This window comes from Amblyraja radiata, chromosome 30 (assembly GCF_010909765.2).
Source record: "Amblyraja radiata isolate CabotCenter1 chromosome 30, sAmbRad1.1.pri, whole genome shotgun sequence".
NCBI classification, from domain to species: domain Eukaryota; kingdom Metazoa; phylum Chordata; class Chondrichthyes; order Rajiformes; family Rajidae; genus Amblyraja; species Amblyraja radiata.
The window spans coordinates 26,062,455-26,083,808 of record NC_045985.1 but is presented as its reverse complement, the minus strand read 5'-3'; the positions used below and the strand labels follow the sequence as shown (position 1 = coordinate 26,083,808).

The window sequence follows — 21,354 nt, the reverse complement described above, 5'->3', positions numbered from 1 at the left end:
AGCCTATGTCCTCTGGTCCTCGATTCCTTTACTCTGGGCAAGAGACTCTGTGCATCTACCCAATCTATTCCTCTCATGATTTTGTGGTTTAGTTTAGTTTATTGTAGTGTAGTGTAATTTAGTTTAGTTTAGGTTAGTGGTGCACGAAAAATGTTCCCGATGTTGGGGGAGTCCTGAACCAGGGGTCACAGTTTAAGAATAAGGGGTTGGCCATTCAGGACTTAGATGAGGAAAAACCTTTTAACCCAGAGAGTTGTGAATCTATCAAGGGATGCGGAGAGAAAGCAGGAACAGGGTACTGATGTTTGATTATCAGCCATGATCGTATTGAATGGCAGTGCAGGCTCAAAGGGCCGAATGGCCTACTCCTGCACCTATTTCCTATGTTACTAGTGCAGTTTAGTGTAGTGTAGTTTAGTTTAGTATAGTTTGGTTTAGTTTAGTTTCGTTTAGTTTACAGTGTGGAACCAAGTCCATGCTGACCATCGATCACCCATTCACACTGAGTCTATATATTATCCCACTGTTTCATGCAGTGTAACTTTATAAACCATTATCTGGTCATTACCTGGTTTACAAGAAAAAGACACAAAGTGCTGGAGTAACTCAGGCGATGAGTCTGGTTTCCATGCCCATGTTCTCCTGTGAGTTGCCAGGGTTCCTCCAGCACTTTATCCAGAATGCTCCGCAGTTTGAGGAGCATACTCCCCTCCAAGACCAACCTCCCATGAATCCAACTCTGTCCCCAGGATGGATCCAGCCTTCCCGATGAGCTTAAATGATGACGGGAATGCATCAGGGTGTAGCATGGTAATACTATATATATTTTAATTTACTTTGAACAGGCTGCTTGCAGAACCATTCTCAAAGCTGTAACTCCTTCCTTTCCAGTACGAGGCTGCTTTGTGATCATCCAATTCCCGCAGAAAACAACCTCTGATAAAACAGCATTGCATCGTTCCATCAGCCTGAAATCCGCTTCTTTGCAAATCCATCTACTACCCGCAGAGATTCACTTGATCCAAAATTAGTTTAGTTTAGAGATACAGCGTGGAAACAGGCCCTTCGGCCCACCGGGTCCACATTGATGCCCTCCCCCCTCTCCACCACCTTCACCTCCCTCTGACCCTCCAACCACAAACTAACTGGTACAGCAGGCAGTGAAGAAAGCTAATGGAATGTTGGCTGTCATTACAAGAGGATTTCAGTAGAGAGGTTCTTCTGCAGTTGTATAGGGCTCTGGTGAGATCACATCTGCAGTATTGCGTACAGTTTCGGTCTCCTAATTTGAGGAAGGACATCCTTGTGATTGAGGCAGTCCAGCGTACGTTCACAAGATTGATCACTGGGATGGCGGGACTGTCATATCATATGAGGAAAGATTGAAAAGACTGGTCTTGTATTCACAGGAGTTTGGAAGGATGAGGGGGCGGGGGGGGGGGGGGGGGGGGGGGGGGGATCTTAAAGAAACATATAACATTATAAAAGGACTGGACAAGCTAAATGCAGGAAAAATGGTCCCAATGTTGGGTGAGCAGAACCAGGTGAGAAAAAACGTTTCCACCCAGAGAGTTGTGAATGTTGTTGAATTCCCTGCCACAGAGGGCAGTGGAGGCCAAATCACTGGATGGATTTAAGAGAGAGTTAGATAGAGCTCTAGGGGCTAGTGGAGTCAAGGGAGTCAAGACTGATTCCTGGGATGTCAGGACTGTTTTATGAAGAAAGACTGGATAGACTTGGTTTATACTCTCTAGAATTTAGGAGATTGAGAGGGGATCTTGTAGAAACTTATAAAATTCTTAAGGGGTTGGACAGGCTAGATGCAGGAAGATTGCTCCCGATGTTGGGGAAGTCCAGGACAAGGGGTCACAGCTTAAGGATAAGGGGGAAATCCTTTAAAACCGAGATGAGAAGAACTTTTTTCACACAGAGAGTGGTGAATCTCTGGAACTCTCTGCCACAGAGGGTAGTCGAGGCCAGTTCATTGGCTATATTTAAGAGGGAGTTAGATGTGGCCCTTGTGGCTAAGGGGATCAGAGGGTATGGAGAGAAGGCAGGTACAGGATACTGAGTTGGATGATCAGCCATGATCATATTGAATGGCGGTGCAGGCTCGAAGGGCCGAATGGCCTACTCCTGCACCTAATTTCTATGTTTCTATGTTTCTATATGGGGAGAAGGCAGGCACGGGTTACTGATTGTGGATGATCAGCCATGATCACAATGAATGGCGGGTGCTGGCACGAAGGGCCGAATGACCTCCTCCTGCACCTATTTTCTATGTTTCTAACTCTCCATCCATCTCCACCCTTCCCACCCCACTCCCTCAACCTCCCTCCCCCCTCTTTCTCTCTACCTCCTTCCCCCCTCCCCTTCGTCTCTACCTCCATCCCTCTCCATCTCCCTCACACCTCCCTCTTCCTACCTCTCCTTCCATTCCCTCCCTCTCCCTCCGCACCCTTCCCCCTACCTTTTCCCTCCCTCCCTCCCTCCTCTACCCCACCCCCCTCCCTTCCTCTCCCTCCACCCCTCTCCGCCTACATCCCCCGCAGTCCCTCCCTCCAGTTTAACCCTTTAACGTGTGGAAGACCGCCCTCCCTTTCCATGCTCCGGGATCTTGTCTCTCGACGCGGTGAACCTTGGTTTGTTTTAACACCTTTGCTTCTTTCGCTTGGTCTATTTGACAAAACCTGCTACCTGCCATTCAGAACTGAAAATAAAATGTAAACACTGCCCCTGTGCAGTTTCACACGTTTAAATGTTAAACGTGTGAAACACTAATTTACTTTAAAGGTACACAAAAATGCTGGAGAAACTCAGTGGGTGCAGTAGTTTCTCCAGCATTTTTGTGCATAGATGCTGCTGCACCCGCTGAGTTTCTCCAGCATTTTTCTGCATAGATGCTGCTGCACCCGCTGAATTTCTCCAGCATTTTTGTGTACCTTCGATTTTCCAGCATCTGCAGTTCCTTCTTGAACACTAATTTACTTTAGTTCAGTTTAGAGATACTGTGGAAACAGGCCCTTCGGCCCACCGAGTCCGCGCTGACCAACGATCACCCCGTACACTAGCATCATCCTGCACACACCAGAAACAATTTACAACGGGAGTCGGCAACTGGGACTGACTAGTTCCCAGGCGGGCCCATCTGCCCCAGGACTGGCTGTAGCGCCCAGGATCATCTCACGTCCCCGGTACTAGCTGCAGTTCCCAGGATCATCTCACGTCGCCGGGACTGGCTTCAGTTCCCTGATCCGCTCACGTTCCCGGGACTGACTGTAGTTCCCAGGTCGCCTGCGTGCCCCGGGACTGGCTGTAGCGCCCAGGACCATCTCACGTCCCCGGGACTGGCTGCAGTTCCCAGGTCGCGAAAACTAATTGAAAAAAAATGCGCCTGCGGGCCGGATGATTTCGGGTTAAGGGCCGGATTCGGCCCGTGTGCCGTAGGTTGCCGACCCTTGATTTACAATCTTTACCGATGCCAATTAACCTACAAACCTGCACGTCTTTGGGGGTGTGGGAGGAAACCGGAGCACCCGGAGAAAACCCACGCAGGTCACAGGGAGAACGCGCAAACTCCGTACAGACAGCACCCGTGGTCAGGATCGAACCCGGGACTCTGGCGCAGTGAGGCAGCAACTCTACCGCTGGGCCACTCATACAAATTATATGATTTCATTCCTCGTACCAAGGTGTTTAACTGCGGCAATGTAAAGCTTCCCATTTACACAGTTTTGAGAAGATGGAGGTTATATAGAAATGTAGAAACATAGAAAATAGGTGCAGTAATAGGCCATTCGGCCCTTCGAGCCAGCACCGACCCGCGATCCCCGCACACACTAACATTATCCAACACACACTGGGGACAATTCACAATTTATAGAAAACCAATCCACCTGTAAACCTGGAGAAAACCCATGCAGGTCACGGGGAGAGTGAAGGGCCTGTTCCCATGTTGTAAGACACCATGACTTTCTGCTGCTATAACTCTGTGAACAGGACAAGGTTAGAGGGATATGGGCCAAACGCAGGCGGGTGGGTCTAGTGTAGATGGGGCATGTTGGGACAGTTTCCACACTGTCGGACCTGGTGCGGGATGCACTGTAACTTTGTCGTCACCCTTGATGTGGCCACCATTTGCATACCTTGCCTATGCAAGCAAAGAATTTCACTGACTCATTCGTTGATTGAGTGATTTATTCCACAGGGCCCAATGCTTGCAGCAACCTCCCTGTTCAAGTTTGGCAACCTCCCTGTTCAAGATTGGAGACAAAATCGTGGAATTTCTTGCATATTGGTCGATACCTCGTGATCCTGCAAATCGTGGCGGGTGGCACCTCTTCTACCCAAGAGTCAGAGTCGAGGATGTACTGCATTCTGGAGGTTTAGAGGGGCGGGAGTGGGGGGGGAGACAGAGAGGGAGAGGCAGTGGAAGAAGAAAGTGGGTTATACATTTTGGAAACATTCAATGATTCATTGTCGCAAGGTCATGTGATAGGAACAGAATTAGGCCATTCGGCCCATCAAGTCCACTCCGCCATTCCATCATTGCTGATCTATCTCTCCCTCCTAACCCCATTCACCTGCCTTCTCCCCATAACCCTTGACACCCGTACTAATCAAGGATCTATCTATCTCTGCCTTAAAAATATCCACAGACTTGGCCTCCACAGCCCTCTGTGGCAATGAATCCCACAGATTCACCACCCACAGACTGAAGAAATTCCTCCCCTTCTCTGGAATGTCCTTTAATTCTGAGGCTATGACCTCTAGTCCTAGACTCTCCCACTAGTGGAAACATCCTCTCCACATCCACTCTATCCAAGCCTTTCACTATTCTGTACTAATCAAGAATCTATCTATCTCTGCCTTAAATATATCCACTGACATGGCCTCCACAGCCTTCTATGGCAAAGAATCCCACAGATTCACCACCCACCGACAAAAGAAATTCCTCCTCATCTTCCGAAAGGAACGTCCTTAATTCTGAGGCTGTGACCTCTGGTCCTAGACTCTCCCACTAGTGGAAACATCCTCTCTATCCAGGCCTATCATTGTTCTGTACATTTCAATTAGGTGTCCCCTCATCCTTCCAAACTCCAGCGAGTACAGGCCCAGTGCCGACAAACGCTCATCCATATGTTAACCCACTTATCCCCGGGATCATTCTTGTAAATTTCCTCTGGACCCTCTCCAGAGCTAGCACACCCTTCCACAGGTATAGGGCCCAAAACTGCCCTCAATATTCCAAGAACTATGGTGGGCCACAAATGGAACGCGTTGAAATGGGATATTTGTAACTTTGTCGATGCCCTTTCTGTGGCGACTCTTCGCATACCTTGGGAAGTGCAAAAACAAAGAATATAACCGTGACATGTCACATGTGACAATAGAGTGTCGTTCATTCTTACTCTCTCTGGTAATCCTTGGTCTTCCCGTCTTTCCCCATCAGGAGGTAGCTTCTCCCGATCTTCAGTTCCAGGCGGCAGGAACGCCGTTTCACATAGTTCCGCTGATTAGAAACACCAACATCTTCATCTCCAACTGTTTGAGACGTGGAAACAGAATGTGTCATAAGATGATAGAAGCATAGAAGTATAGAAGATATATATATATAAAGAAAGTAGACACACAATGCTGGAGTAACTCAGCGGGACAGGCAGCATCTCCAGAGAGAAGGAATGGGTGACGTACCCTTCGTCAGACTGATGTCAGGGGAGTGGGCGAGGCAGAGATTGAAAAAAAGTCTCTCAGTCAGACTGGTCGGAGAACTGGGAAGGGGGAGGGATGGAGAGAGAGGGAAAACAAGGGTTACTTGAAGTTAGAGAAGTCAATGTTCATACTGCTGGGGTGTAAGCTTCCCAAGCAAAATATGAGGTGCTGTTCCTCCAATTTGTGCTGGGCCTCACTCTGACAGTGGAGGAGGCTCAGGACTGAAAGGTCAGTGTGCGAATGGGAGGGGGAGTTAAAGTGTTTGACAACCGGGAGATCAGGTAGGTCTAGGCAGAACCAGGGGACCAGGTGAGGGGGAAAAGATTCAATAAGAACCTGAAGGGCAACTTTTCCACTGGGTGTATGGAACGAGCTGCCAGAGGAGGTAGTTGAGGCAGGGACTATCGCAACATTTAAAAGATATTTGGATAGGTACGTGGATTGGACAGCTTTGGTGGGAAATTGGCCAGTGGGACTAGTCTAGATGTCGGTAAGATCCCAGTATAATCAAAGACCTTCTCCCTTCAGGTAAGAGGTGCAGAATGTCAGTGTGGGAATGGGAGGGGGAGTAAAAGTGTTGAGCAAATGGGAGATCAGGTAGGTTTAGGCGGACTGAGCGGAGATGTTCAGTGAAACGATCGCCGAGCCTGCGCTTGGTCTCGCCGATGTACAGAAGGTGACACCTGGAACAGCGGATACAGTAGATGAGGTTGGAGGAGGTGCAAGTGAACCCCTGCCTCACCTGGAAAGACTGTCGGGTTCCTTGGATGGAGTCAAGGGAGCAGGTAAAGGGTCAGGTGTCGCATCTCCTGCGGTTGCAGGGGAAAATACCTGGAGAGGGAGTGGTTTGGGTGGGAAGGGACAACTTGACCTGGGAGTTGTGGAGAACGGTCTCTGCGGAAGGTGGAAAGGGGAAGAGATGGGAAAATGTGGCTAGTGGTGGAATCCCATTTGAGATGACGAAAATGTCAGAGGACTATGTGCTGTAGAAACATAGAAAACAGGTGCAGGAGTAGGTCATTCGGCCCTTCGAGACAGCACCGCCATCAATATGATCATGGCTGATCATCCAAATCAGTAGCACGTTCCTGCTTTCTCCCCATATCCCTTGATTCCGTTAACCATAAGAGCTAAACCTAACTCTCGCTTGAAAACATCCAGTGAATTGGCCTCCACTGCCTTCTGTGGCAGAGAATTCCACAGATTCACAACTCTCTGGGCGTAAAAGTTTCTCCTCATCTCAGCCCTAAATGGTCGACCCCTTATTCTACAATATTCCCAACATGCGAAACATTTTTCCTGCAACAGTCCAACGTAGAGTAGAATTAGTTAGTTTTCGGGTGGCACGGTGACACAGTGGTAGAGTTGCTGCCTCACAGCGCCAGAGTTCTGGGTTCCATCCTGACTACGTGTGCTGTCTGTACGGAGTTTGTACGTTCTCCCCGTGACCTGCGTGGGTTTTCTCCGAGATCATTGGTTTCTCCCCACACTTCAAAGGCGTACAGGTTTGTAGGTTAATTGGCTTGGTGTAAATGTACATTGTCCCTAGTGTGCGTAGGATAGTGTTAGTGTGCGGGGATCGCTGGTCGGCACGAACTCAGTGGGCCGAAGGGCCTGTTTCTGCACTGTATCTCTAAACTAAACTAAACTTTGTGCTCTTGGGCATGTGGTTTCTCCTTTCATTGTCGTAAACCAGTGCCTGCGGTTCCTTGCATGTTCGTTCTCTCCATGACTGTGTGGGTTTTCTCCGGGTGCTCCAGTTCCCCCCCACATCCCAAAGTTGTGTAGCACGGTGGTGGTGCAGCGGCAGAGTTTCTGCCTCACGGCGCCAGGGACCCGGTTTCGAACCTGGCCATGTGTATTTGCCTTAACGGAGTTTGCACGTGACTGCGTGGGTTTTCTCCGGGTGCTCCGGTTTCCTCCCACACTCCAAAGATGCAGGTTGATCCTTGAATCCCGCATAGATTTCAGCACAGGGGTGACCTCTGGAATGGAGGTGCAGTCCACATAAAGAACTATTACTCACAAACTTTGATGATTCGAGTAATCGTGGTTGTATAGGTGTGGAAAGCTCCAGTAACAGACCCACGGGTGACGTTGACTATGTAAGCTGCAACAAGATCGCAGAAAGACAGTCATTATAGAATTAATATTAAACTTTTCAATTGTTCTTATTGCGAGCTTTATCAATGTATATCACTGAACTTCTCCGCTCAGTCCATCTTAACAATAGGCAACGCTGTTGCTAGAGTTGTAACAAAGACCAAAAATTTGAACATCAATTCTTAAATCCTTACATTGGTTCCCTGTATGTCAGAGAATTGATTTCAAAATCCTGCTGCTCACCTATAAATCACTACATGGTTTAGGGCCAAAGTATATCACTGACATGCTTCCACTATATAAGCCTTCTAGACCGCTAAGATCTTCTGAGACCAATCTGTTAGTGATTCCCAGAGTAAATAAAAAAACATGGGAAGGTGTTCTGTAGAGAACCGGCCTCCCTCTGAGGCAGAGAATTCCACACACTCACCACTCTCTGTGAGAAAAAGTGTTTCCTTGTCTCCGTTCTAAATGGCTTACTCCTTATTCTTAAACTGTGGACTCCCCCAAGAGGCGGGAACATGTTTCCTGCCTCTAGCGTGTCCATACCCTTAACAATCTTATATGTTTCAATGAGATATCCTCTTATCCTTCTAAACTCCAGAGTGTACAAGCCCAGCCGCTCCATTCTCTCAGCATATGACATTCCCGCCATCCCGGGAATTAACCTTGTAAACCTACGCTGCACTCCCTCAATAGCAAGAATGTCCTTCCTCAAATTAGGGGATCAAACCTGCACACAATACTCCAGGTGTGGTCTCACTAGGGCTCTGTGCAACTGCAGAAGGACCTCTTTGCTCCTATATTCGATTCCTCTTGTTATAAAGGCCAACATGCCATTCGCTTTCTTCACTGCCTGCTGTACCTACATGTTTACTTTCATAGACTGATGTACAAGGACCCCCAGATCCCGTTATACTTCCCCTTTTCCCAACGAGATAGTATACTTCCCCTTTTCCCAACATTTAGATAGTAATCTGCCTTCCTGTTTTTGCTACTAAAGTGGATAACCTCACATTATCCACATTAAACTTCATCTGCCATGCATCTGCCCACTCCCCCAACCTGTCCAAATCACCCTGCATTCTCAAAGCATCCTCCTCACAGTTCACACTGCCACCCAGCTTTGTGTCCTCTGCAAATTTGCTAATGTTACTTTGAATCCCTTCATCCTAATGATTGATGTATATTGTAAATAGCTGCGGTCCCAACACCGAGCCTTGCGGTACCCCACTAGTCACTGCTTGCCAGTCTGAAAGGGACCTGTTAATCCCTACTCTTTGTTTCCTGTCTGCCAACCACTTCTCTATCCATGTCAGCACTCTACCCCCAATACCATGTGCCCTAATTTTACCCACTAATCTCCTATATGCGACCTTATCAAATGCTTTCTGAAAGTCCAGGTACACTACATCCACTGGCTCTCCCTTGTCCATTTTCCTAGTTACATCTTCAAAAATTTCCAGAAGATTAGTCAAGCATGATTTCCCCTTCGTAAATCCACGCTGACTCGGACTGATCCTGTTACTGCTTTCCAAATGTTCGGCTATCTCATCTTTTATAATTGACTCCAGCATCTTCCCCACCACCGATGTCAGGCTAACTGGTCTATAATTCCTTTTTCTCTCTCCCGCCTTTCTTAAAAAGTGGGATAACATGAGCCTACCTGATCTCTCGGTGGCCCAGCACTTCAACTCCCCATCCCATTCCCAATCTGACCTTTCTGTCCTGGGCCTCCTCCACTGTCAGAGTGAGGCCCAGCGCAAATTGGAGGAGCAGCACCTCATATTTTGCTTGGGTAGTTTACACCCCAGCGGTATGAACATTGACTTCTCCAACTTCAGATAGCCCTTGTTTTCTCTCTCTCTCCATCCCCTCTCCCTTCCCAGTTCTCCCACTAGTCTTACTGTCTCTGATTACATTTTATCCCTGACCCGCCCCCTCCCCTGACGTCAGTCTGAAGAAGGTTCTCGACCCAAAACGTCACCCATTCCTTCTCTCCATAGATGCTGCCTAACCCGCAGTGTTACTCCAGCATTTTGTGTCTACCTTCGATTTAAACCTGCATCTGCAGTTTTCTTATATATCTGGACCTTGTTGTCGTGCGTGGGAAGGAACTGCACATGCTGGTGTTTCATTGAAGATAGACACAAGATGCTGGAGTAACTCAGCGGGACAGGCAGCATCTCTGGAGAGAAGGAATGCGTGACGTTTCAGGTCCAGACCCTTCTCAGTCTGAATCTTGTTGTTATATTTCATCTGGTTGAAGGTGCAACTCCCTGTCTTTAGACTTTAGAATTCAGAGATACAGCGCAGAAACAGGCCCTACGGCCCACCGAGTCAGCGCTGACCAGCGACCCCCACACACTAACACTATCCTACACACACTAGGAACAATTAGCAATTTTACCAAGCCGATTAGTCCTCGAACCTATACATCTTTGGAGTGTGGGAGGGAACCGGAGCAACCGGAGAAAACCCACGCAGGTCACGGGGAGAACGTACAAACTCCGCACGGACAGCACCCGTAGTAAGGATGGAACCTGGGTCTGGGTGATGCAGCAACTCTACCGCTGTGCCACCGTGCCAGCCCTATCTATTGTGTTTATATATGGTATATCTGATCTGTTAGGATAGCACGCAAAACAAAGCTTTTTACCGTGTGAGCGACCCGCTGGCACCTCACAGCGCCAGAGACCCGGGTTCCATTCAGACCACGGGTGCTGTCTGTACAGAGTTTGTACATTCTCCCCGTGACCACGTGGGTCTTCTCCGGGTGCTCCGGTTTCCTCCCACACTCCAAAGACGCACAAGTTTGTAGGTTAATTGGCTTCTATTGTGGCGCCACCCGATGGTTAGGCCACTTACTGAGCGAACCCTCGGCAGTCGGGAGCAGGATCACGTGACTGGGTAATGGCAGGAAGGAGTTGTCACGAGCTTTAGGGGTGTACCCTAGTATAAGTAGTCAGCCCCAGGTCAGCCTTTATCCCATTCACGTTTGTCGTTCTCTTTACTTCAACAATAAGGATCTCTTTGATTCACCACGTGTGGCTTGCTTATTCGCCCGCCATACTGTGAAGATTGTAAATTGTCCCTCATGTGTGTAGGACAGTGCTTGTTTGCGGGGATCGCCTGTCGGCGCGGGCTCGGTGGGCCTGTTTCCACGCAGTATCTCCAAACTGAACTAGGACAACCTCAGTAATTCCCGGGGTGGCGGGACTGCCATATGCTGAGAGAATGGAGCGGTTGGGCTTGCAAACTCTGGATGAGGAGATCTTATTGAAACATATAAGATTGTTAAGGGTGTGGACACACTAGAGGCAGGAAACATGTTCCCGATGTTGGAGGAGTCCAGAACCAGGGGCCACAGTTTAAGAATAAGGGGTAAACCATTAGGAATGGAGACGAGAAAACACTTTTTCTCACAGAGAGTTGTGAGTCTGTGGAATTCTCTGCTTCAGAGGGCGGTGGAGGCCGGTTCTCTGGATACTATCAAGAGAGCTAGATAGGGCTCTTAAAGATAGCGGTCAGGGGATATGGGGAGAAGGCAGGAACTGATTGGGGATGATCAGCCATGATCATGGCGGTGCTGGCCCGAAGGGCCTACTCCTGCACCTATTGTCTATTATCTATACACAGCAATGATATACAGAAACCAAACCAATTAAAAAAATGTTTTTAACTCAAAATTATTTATTCATATATTAAAATAATATTTAGAACACAATAAAACAGAAACAGAACCCACCACCACAGTACAAGAGAAATAAATATACTAAGTAAACTACTAAATAACTATATTACAATCCTTGTCCAGGATATATTCAACACCCCCGCGGTGCCGTGATCCCGTGGACAGTGCGTAGTCCCTTTCTAGTACCACCCGAGCGCGGACATAACATGCGGAAAAGGGGACCAAAACAATTTGGCAGTCTACCGGCAAACATCCCATCGTTCTGTTTCATCCCCCCACCCCCGACTTGATGAATCCTGCAGGACTTACCGTAATCCACAATCGGGTTGTAACAGGCAAAAGACTTCCGTTCCCCGGCCCCCACGTCCTTGGTTTTGCTTGGCCGAGGACAGGCCCCTGGTGGGAGAGGAGAGAGATGCGTCTGTAAATGGCAGGGTGATGTGGGGTGGAGCCTAAGGTCATCTCAGTGGAAGAAAGAACGTTAGAAAGGAGAACAGAGAGCGTAGATTGTTGAGTGTGGAGTGTGGAATGTAGAGTGTAGAGTGTGGGGTGTGGAGTGTAGAGTAGTGCGTAGAGCGTGGAGCGTAGTAGTGCGTAGAGAGTGGAGTGTGGTGCGTAGAGTAGAGCATTTGTATCATCTGCAGACTTGTTAATCATGTTCTCATCCAAAATGTGAAGATGTTTCCAGTAGAGAGAGAATCTATAAAGAAAGTGGGAAACCATTTAAGAATCAAAAGACTATCTTCGTCCACTCCTAGCAAGGTTTGCTGCAAGCCTGGATAGAGTGGATGTGGAGAGGATGTTTCCACTAGTGGGAGAGTCTAGGACCAGAGGGCATAGCGTCAGAACAAAAGGACGTACCTTTAGAAAGGAGATGAGGAGGAATTTCTTTAGTCAGAGCAGGGCCGGTGCTAGGAATTGCGGGGCCCAATTAGAAAACTGAAGGACTTCCGGTTGGCGCCACGATGTGAGTGGAATCGCGCCATTACAGCTCCGAAAAAAACTGGATTTAAAACGGGGGTAAAAGGGTCAAACAAACGCACTTACCACAGGAGATCGATTGTGAACGGCTCCGGCAGCGTTTAAAAGGTGCGTGACGTCATCAGGCGCGCGATTTAAGAAGAAATTATGACCCAGCGCTCCCCCACCCCCACCGCTGGAAAAAAAGCTACGAGAAAAGAAACTGGCCTCAGCTCGGGTGCAACTGCTGCTTCTCAAGAAGATATCTCACAGAGGAAAGCTGAAATGGAGGAACTTAAGACTACCATTCTAGGTGAGATAAAGAAGCAGAGGAAGGAGTATATGGAGGAGATAAAGAAGCAGAGGAAGGAGTATATGGAGGAGATAAAAAGTTTAAAAGCGGATATGCTGGTGTCTCACGAGAAAAATAAAGAAGATAAAGAAGACTTAATAAAACAAGTTATAACGACGGTAAAAAGTATGATGGATGAGTGGAAGGAAAAGGCTAATGCCGAGTTACAAACTCAAATTGAGGATGTAAAGGAAATAGCTGCTGGGATGGAAAGAAAGCTGGATGACAAGATAGATCCTACTATAATTTCGCTAGACCAACAAGGCGAAGCAATTAAAGAGCTAACTAAAATTGCTGAAGTGAATACTAAGGAGACCGAAAAACTCCGTGCCGAGAACAAACGCCTCTTAGAATTATTACATAAAACAAACGAGAAATGTATTGATCTGGAGGGACGCCAACGCCGTAAAAATTTGCGTATAGTTGGTCTGAGCGAAGGTCGTGAGGGGAGTCAAGATCCTCGAAAATTTGTTGCTAAACTTTTAATGGATATTTTGAATTTGGATCATGAACCCCTGTTGAGCCGTGCACATAGGGCTCTAAGACGGGCCCCTGGGATAGGTTCATCGCCCAGACAAATGATTGTAAAAGTGGCCTTTGACCATGTCTTCGAAGACATGATGAAGATTATAATAAAAAAGAGAAACCTGAAATACGAGGGAGACAACATCAGTATTTTAGAGACTTCCCAGCAGAAGTGGCCAAGAAAAGAGCACTATTTAAAGAAACAAAAGGTATCCTGAGGAATGTACAGAATACTAAGAATCTGAGATATGGCTTGATGTACCCAGCAATACTGAGAGTAACTTATGATGACAAGGAATATCGTTTCGTTAAGCATACTGAAGCATTGAAATTCGCCCGAGGCATACAGCAGAAGCCAGAAGATGAAGAGAGAGAAGATGCGGAGGAAGAACCTGAGGGAGAAGGAGATGACTGAACTTTTATCATCGACCTGTGGTTATGAAATACTCACTTAGAAGGAAGTGGAATAATGGGCATTTAGTAGTAGTTCTGTATTAATTATTAGAAAATATTTAATTATTCCATGATAATAGTATTACATATTATAGTATTAAATACAATTGATATTAGTAATTAGCAAATAGTAATATGAATAATAGAAATAATTACTAAGTACTAAGTATATAAAGTTAGTACCCCACCCCAATATATATAGCATTTGAGATAGGAGCTGGTATAATCAACATCTTTTTTTTATTAAAAAAACGGAAGTCTTTAGATTAATGGCCACGTTAGTGTGGCTTTCACTTTCACATACTACACACTATACAAGTGTAGTTTCTTTTTTTTCTGAGCACCCTATTAACACCCTTTACTTTTTTTTTATTATTGATATTTCTTATTGTTTTTGTTTTTTATTGATATTATATTATATATTATTTGAATGTAGATGTGAAGGATATGTGTATTTAGTTTAAGAAGACATAGATGTGGATTAAGGTGGAAAGAAATTCTCATTGGATTGATGTCCGGGTGCAACGGGGAGCTGGGTGAGTCAAGAAGGCTACTCCAAAATAAGCCGCCCTAATAGTAAAATGCATGATATAAAGGTGAAGACTGGGGGTGATGGAGTAACCTTCTGCAGTTGGAATGTAAAAGGAATTAATGAACCAATTAAAAGGGGAAAGGTGTTAGCTCAGTTGAACAGATTGAAGACAGATGTCATTTTCCTTCAAGAGACTCATCTTAAAAAAGATGCTCAACATAGATTAACAGCTAAATGGATTTCTAAGGTGTATCATTCTACATTTATTCATAAATCTAGAGGAGTTGCAATAATTATTCGCAAAGGTATACCTTTCATACAAAGTTCTATTATAGAGGATAAAGAAGGCAGATATGTAATAATTACAGGGGAATTATATTCAAAAAAGGTAATTTTAATGAATATATATGCCCCTAATTTTGATAATCCATTATTTTTTAAGAAAATATTTAATAATATTCCTATATCCACTCAACACAATTTAATAATTGGAGGTGATTTAAATTGTACTTTAGATAATTATCTAGATAGATCATCCGCAAAAAGGAAAGCTGCCTCGAAATCAAGTAAATTCATAAATGCTTTTATCAATACATCTAATATTAAAGACATCTGGAGGTTAGATAATCCATCCGGACGAGAATATTCTTTTTTCTCGCCCGTACATGGAACCTATTCGAGGATAGATTATTTTTTAATAGATTCTAAATTACTTCCTTTTACGTATGATGCAAAATATCATAATATTATCATCTCGGATCATGCGCCATTAACATTTAAGATAAAATTAAAAGATATATCTAATAAAACTACTACCTGGAGATTTAACCCTCAGATATTAAAGGACAATGACTGTTGTAAATATGTGATGGATCAGATTAAATTATTTTTTGAAACTAATGATAATCCTGAAACTTCTCCATCACTATTTTGGGACACATTTAAGGCATTCATGCGTGGCGCAATAATATCCGCACAAGCACATCTCAATAAAGAAAATCGAAAAATAGAACAAAATTTAGAAAATGAGATAAAACGTCTAGATAATGAAAATATAAAACAGCCTTCCAAAGAGTTAAGTAATAAAATTGCATCAGTAAAATATAGATTAAATAAAATATATTCTAATCAAGTGATTAAACTTTTTCAACAAACTAAGCAAGTGTATTTTGAATTTGGAGATAAGCCACAAAAATTACTAGCACGACAGCTTAGAAAATTAGAAGATGAGAAGATGATACACGGAATTAGATCTGAGTATGGAAATATATTAATTACTCCAAAAGATATTAATGATAGATTTTTACAATATTATAAAAATCTTTATTCGTCAAAACTAACAGGACAAACAGATAGTATGGAAATATTTTTACAAGAATGTCAAATCAATAGCTTAGATCAGGAAGGTAGAGAATTGTTAAATGCTGAAATAACAGTAAAAGATATTATAGAATCAATTAGTTCGCTAAAGAACGGAAAAGCAGCGGGCCCAGATGGCCTGAGTGCAGAATTTTATAAAAAATTTCAAGATCTGATTTCCCCAAGATTACAAATAATGTATAGATATGCATATGACCAAGGAAAATTACCAGAATCTTTAAATGAATCCACAATTACACTCATCCCTAAAGTAGATAAGGATTTGGAAGATCCTGGATCATATAGAGCGATTGCCCTTTTAAATACAGACCAAAAAATATTAACTAAGGTCTTATCTAGGAGATTAAGTTTAGTGATCTCTAAATTAATACATTATGATCAAACAGGTTTTATCCCAAAACGTTACTCATCCCATAATCTCAGACGTTTGTTTAATATTATATATTCAAAAAGAATACGAGATACGGAACTAGCGGTTATATCACTAGATGCAGAAAAAGCGTTTGATCAGGTGGAATGGATGTATTTATTTAATATAATGGAAAAGTTCAATTGGGGGATAGATTTTGTAAATGGGTAAGAATTTTATACTCGAATCCTATGGCAAGAATTTTGACTAACCAAATTTTATCAGCCAAATTCAAACTCTCTAGGGGATGCAGACAGGGATGTCCGTTATCACCCTTATTGTTCGCATTGGTGATAGAACCATTGGCGGAAAAAATTAGATCTGAACCTGAAATATATGGCTTATAATACTGATACAACAATTAATAAAATTTCTTTATATGCAGATGATGTTTTGATTTATATTACAAAACCGGAAATTAGTATTCCCAACCTGCTAAACATTATAACTAAGTTTGGTGCATTTTCTGGGTATAGGATTAATTGGGATAAAAGCGAGATTATGCCAATAACAGGAATAAATCTTAATACATTACAACAATACCCATTAAAAGTAGTTACAGACAAACTTAAATATTTAGGGATTAACGTAACTAAAATCTCATAACTCATTATAAAATCCAACTATCCTCAACTATTAGATAAACTTAGAAAAAATATTTTATATTGGAAAACACTGCCTATATCCATGATTGGTAGAATAAGTGCCATAAAGATGGTATTTCTACCGCAGTTGTTATATTTGTTTCAGGCTATTCCTTTTTTTCTTCCGAAAACTTTTTTTAAAAAAATTGATAATATTGTCAATAGCTTTATTTGGGATTATAAAAATCACAGAATAAATAAAAAACATCTATGCAAAGCTAAGATAAATGGAGGATTAGCACTTCCAAACTTTTTATATTATTTTTGGGCTGTTCAGATTAAGAATATGAATTTCTGGTGGGTAAATATGGATCATGAACCGACATGGTTAAATATAGAAAAGGAGGACTGTCTACCTTTCAATGTAGGTTCGATAATTTTTGCACCAACGGAAGTACAAAAAAAATATTATAAAGACAACCTAATAATATATAATAATAGACGTATTGGAAACAATAGTTAAGACTCTACACTTGGATAATCTCTCATTTAGATTACCAATTATGAATAATCCATCGTTTAAACCTGCTATATTAGATGGGGGGTTTAAACAATGGGATGATTTAGGAATTACAAGGATAGAACACCTGTATAGAAAAGGAAAATTTCTTTATTCCAGGAGTTACAAGATATTTATGGATTGTCTCCACAACATTTATTTAGGTATTACAAATTAGAGATTATATTAAATCCAATACACAAGATTATAAAAATAAAGAAGCAGGATTGTTAGATGAACTGTTTAATTTATATCCAAATACAGAAAAATTAATAGCTTATATATATAACATCATTTTGGATAAGGAGAATCCAATAACGGAAGTATATCGTCAAGCATGGGAAAATGAAATGGGATTGGCTATAACAAAAGAAAACTGGGAAGAAAGTCTACAACGAATACACCGGTGTTCATTAAACGCCAGACATAATACTGATACAATTTAAAGTATTATATAGGTTACATTATTCGAAAACTAAATTAAATAGTATTTTTCCGAATCTCTCCGCTATTTGTGATAAGTGCAAGAAAGCAGAGGCAAAATTTAATACATAGTTTCGTTACATGTCCTAAATTGAATTATTACTGGACAGAAATCTTTAAAGTTATTTCTGAAGTTATCAAAGTTAAATTGGACCCTAACCCAAAGCTAATAATATTTGGAATTCCGGATTTACATCTATCACTTACAGTAAATCAAAGAAATTTCTTTGATTACTGTTTAATAATTGGAAAAAAAAATCATATTGAAATTTTGGAAGGGAACATTATCCCCCACAACCAAAATGTGGGGCAACAGAGATGATGGAGACGTTACATCTGGAAAGAATTAGATTTGTCCTATTGGACAAGTATAATTCTTTGAACAGATATGGTCTCCATATATACAGTATTAGAGAGTAGCTGTTTCTTGGCAACACAGCTCGACGTGCACCCTGCGGGATTTGGTGAGAATATTCATTTTTATTATTGGAATTACATATATGTCTTTATTGATACTATCACTTGTAGTAGTGTTATTAATAATACATATTGTGGTTACTAAATAATTTTTTTTTTTTTTTTTTTTTTTTTTTTTCGTTTCTCTTTTCTTTCTTATATATAATCAAATTATTATTTAATCACTCTCTTAATGATTTATACTGTTCTATTCTTCTCTATCATATTTCTAAAAAAATAGTAGATAAGTATTACTAGTGTTTTACTTAATGCAAATTGAATTAATTTGATATAAAGTTGTTTGAGGCATTGTAATTGATTACCTTTAATAAAAAATATATTAAAAAAAAAGAAAACTGATGGCGGGGCCCCTACTCTCAGGGCCAGCTTAGGATTGCGGGGCCCAATTGGGAACAACTTTGGTGGGCCCCAGGTTCACAGCCAAGGTGTGTCATCCCAGTTATTAGTATATATTATGAAATTGTACACTTGTTGCTATGGATTCTACACTGTGTGAATCTCTCCTGCTCCAACCCGTTTGACTGTCAGTAGCTCCGCTGGCTTCCAACATTTACCGTAGCTGCTAATTACCTTTAAACTACATTATGTGATTGGACACAATGCCCTTAGAGACAGCGGCTGATTGGACGGGAGGAGACCTAGTTGTTGATTGGACGGGAATTTTAAAACAAGCTGGTTGGTGATTGGGTGCAACCCCCTTAGAGGACAGCGATTGAGTCTCTTGCCAATAAAATTGTCAAATCTGTAACAAAAATCGCTGGTCGGGTGCGAACTCAGTGGATCTGGTTGTATCTCCAAACTAAACAGTATAACATGCAGGTACATTCATTTAAAATTCAGTGATTATTTCACATGATTTCTTACTGTGTAAAGCTCAATATCTGACCAATTTCTGTTTAACACGTTTGGCCTGCCGTGAGCATTTTTTCTCCCCAAAATAGTTCACATCTAGCAAACCCGATCAACGAACCAGACAGCAGTTGGACGCCAGTCATAGAAAACATAGACAATAGGTGCAGGGTAGGCCATTCGGCCTTTGAGCTTGCCACAGCCATTCAATATGATCATTGGCTGATCATCCAACTCAGTATGCTGAACCTGCTTTCTCTCCATACCCCCCTGATTCCTTTAGCCACAAGGGCCACATCTAACCTCCCTCTTAAATATAGCCAACGAACTGGCCTCAACTACATTCTGTGCCAGAGAATCCAGAGATTCACCACTCTCTGTTGTAAAAAATGTTTTTCTCATCTCAGTCCTAAAAGATTTCCCCTTTATCCTTAAACTGTGACCCCTTGTTCTGGAACTTCCCCAACATCGGGAACAATCTTCCTGCATCTAGCCTGTCCAACCCTTAAGAATTTTGTGCGTTTCTATAAGATCCCTCCTCAATCTTCTAAATTTTAGCGAGTGCAAGCCGAGTCTATCCAGTCTTTCTTCATATGAAAGTCCTGACATCCCAGGAATCAGTCGGTGAACCTTCTCTGTACTCCCTCTATGGCAAGAAATGTCTTTCCTCAGATTAGGGAGCCCAAAAACTGTACGCCAATACGCATGGTGTGGTCTCACCAAGACCCTGTACAACTGCAGTAGAACCTCCCTGCTCCTATACTCAAATCATTTTTGCTATGCCTGCTGCACCTGCGTGCCTACTTTCAATGACTGGTGTACCATGACACCAATAGTCTCGTTTGCATCTCCCCCCTTTTCCTAATCGGCCACCATTCAGATAAAAGTCTACTTTCCTGTTTTTGCCACCAAAGTGGGTAACCTCACATTTATCCACATTATACTGCATCTGCCATGTATTTGCCCAACTCACCCAGCATATACAAGTCACCTTGTAGCCTCATAGTTTAAACAGTTTAGAGATGTTTAGAGGGCTTCAGATGGGGTTAGAAGTGTTGTAGAGGGAAATAGGGGGGAATAGAGGGTGTTCAGAGGGTCCCAGAGGGGTTTAGAGAAGTTAGAAGCCCCTGTGGAAATTGTATTTCTCTGAAATTGAAGATAGACATAAAGCTGGAGTAACTCAGCAGGACAGGCAGCGCAGCGACTCTGGAGAGAAGACCCTCTTCAGACTGAATTGAACTCGCGTCGGTGAGAGTACTTGGATTGTCTGAAAGAAAGGTCTAGACCAGAACGCAACCCTGTCCCCAGAGCCGCTGCCCGTCCCGCTGAGCCACCTTTCAACTCAGAGCCAAACAAAAACACAGAGTGCTGGAGGAACTCAGCGGGCAAGGCGGCTGCCCACCCGCTAGGTTTCTCCAGCATTTTGTCTACCGCAAAACGTCAATGATTCCGGGACATGCCGAGGCGACAGTGTGATAGAGAGGGAGTGGGAGAGCTAGAGAGAGACGAGATGGGGAGCGGGAGAGAGCGCGAGAGAGAAGGAGGGAGGGAGCAAAAACACAGAGCGACACAACGTGGGTCGGTAGGTGAATGACAAACCTGCACACCATGAAGAAGCCCCTTCTCGCGGTCCGGGGCCCTCACTCATGATGGTGAGTTTAATTGAATTTCAATGTGTCATCGATCTACATTCCTCAGTAATGTAATTGTTTTTAAACAAGTATTATTGACGCCGCGTGAATTTTATTCAAAGGAACACGGCGTCATTAATATTCATTCAAAACACAATAACATTTACTGAGGATGTGGATGGATGCAGATTGATATAACAACTTGTTAACTACTTCATGGTAAGAAGTGCTAACAGTACTAGTTAACAAATCGTTTGTGTCTGATGGCCGTGCAGCGGTTGTTATACATGGTCGTTTAAAAAAATAATCCGGATGGTGAATTTAAAAAAAAAATCTTATTTAACAAAGATAATTCGTATTTCCGTACGATATTCGGAACATTAGTGCGGGGCCCCCATTAGGCGCGGGGCCCAATTGGGGGGCAATCGGTCAAATCGGCTTAAGGCCGGCCCTGAGTCAGAGGATGGTGAATCTGTGGAACTCATTGCTACAGACGGCAGTGGGAGGGCCAAGACAATGGATATTGCCGAGGTTGATAGATTGTTGATTAGTGCGGGTGGTCAGGGTTGTAGGGAGAAGGCAGGAAAATGGGGTTAGGAGGGAGAGATCGTTCAGCCATGATTGAATGGCAGAGTGAACTTGATGGCCGAA

General features: G+C 43.4%; 1 protein-coding gene across 1 annotated transcript in view; it reads right to left on the bottom strand.

Annotated features, from left to right (window-relative positions):
• Positions 1–4,179: 4,179 nt before the first annotated feature.
• LOC116990202 (complement C4-like) overlaps positions 4,180–21,354 on the bottom strand; it is a 134,878-nt gene continuing 117,703 nt past the window's right edge. Inside the window, exons 38-41 of the mRNA XM_033047749.1 lie at positions 11,819–11,905; positions 7,739–7,822; positions 5,412–5,544; positions 4,180–4,377 (exon numbers count right to left, since the gene is read on the bottom strand). The gene's annotated coding sequence lies outside the window, so the exon portion shown is untranslated. The remainder of the gene's footprint in view (positions 4,378–5,411; positions 5,545–7,738; positions 7,823–11,818; positions 11,906–21,354) is intronic.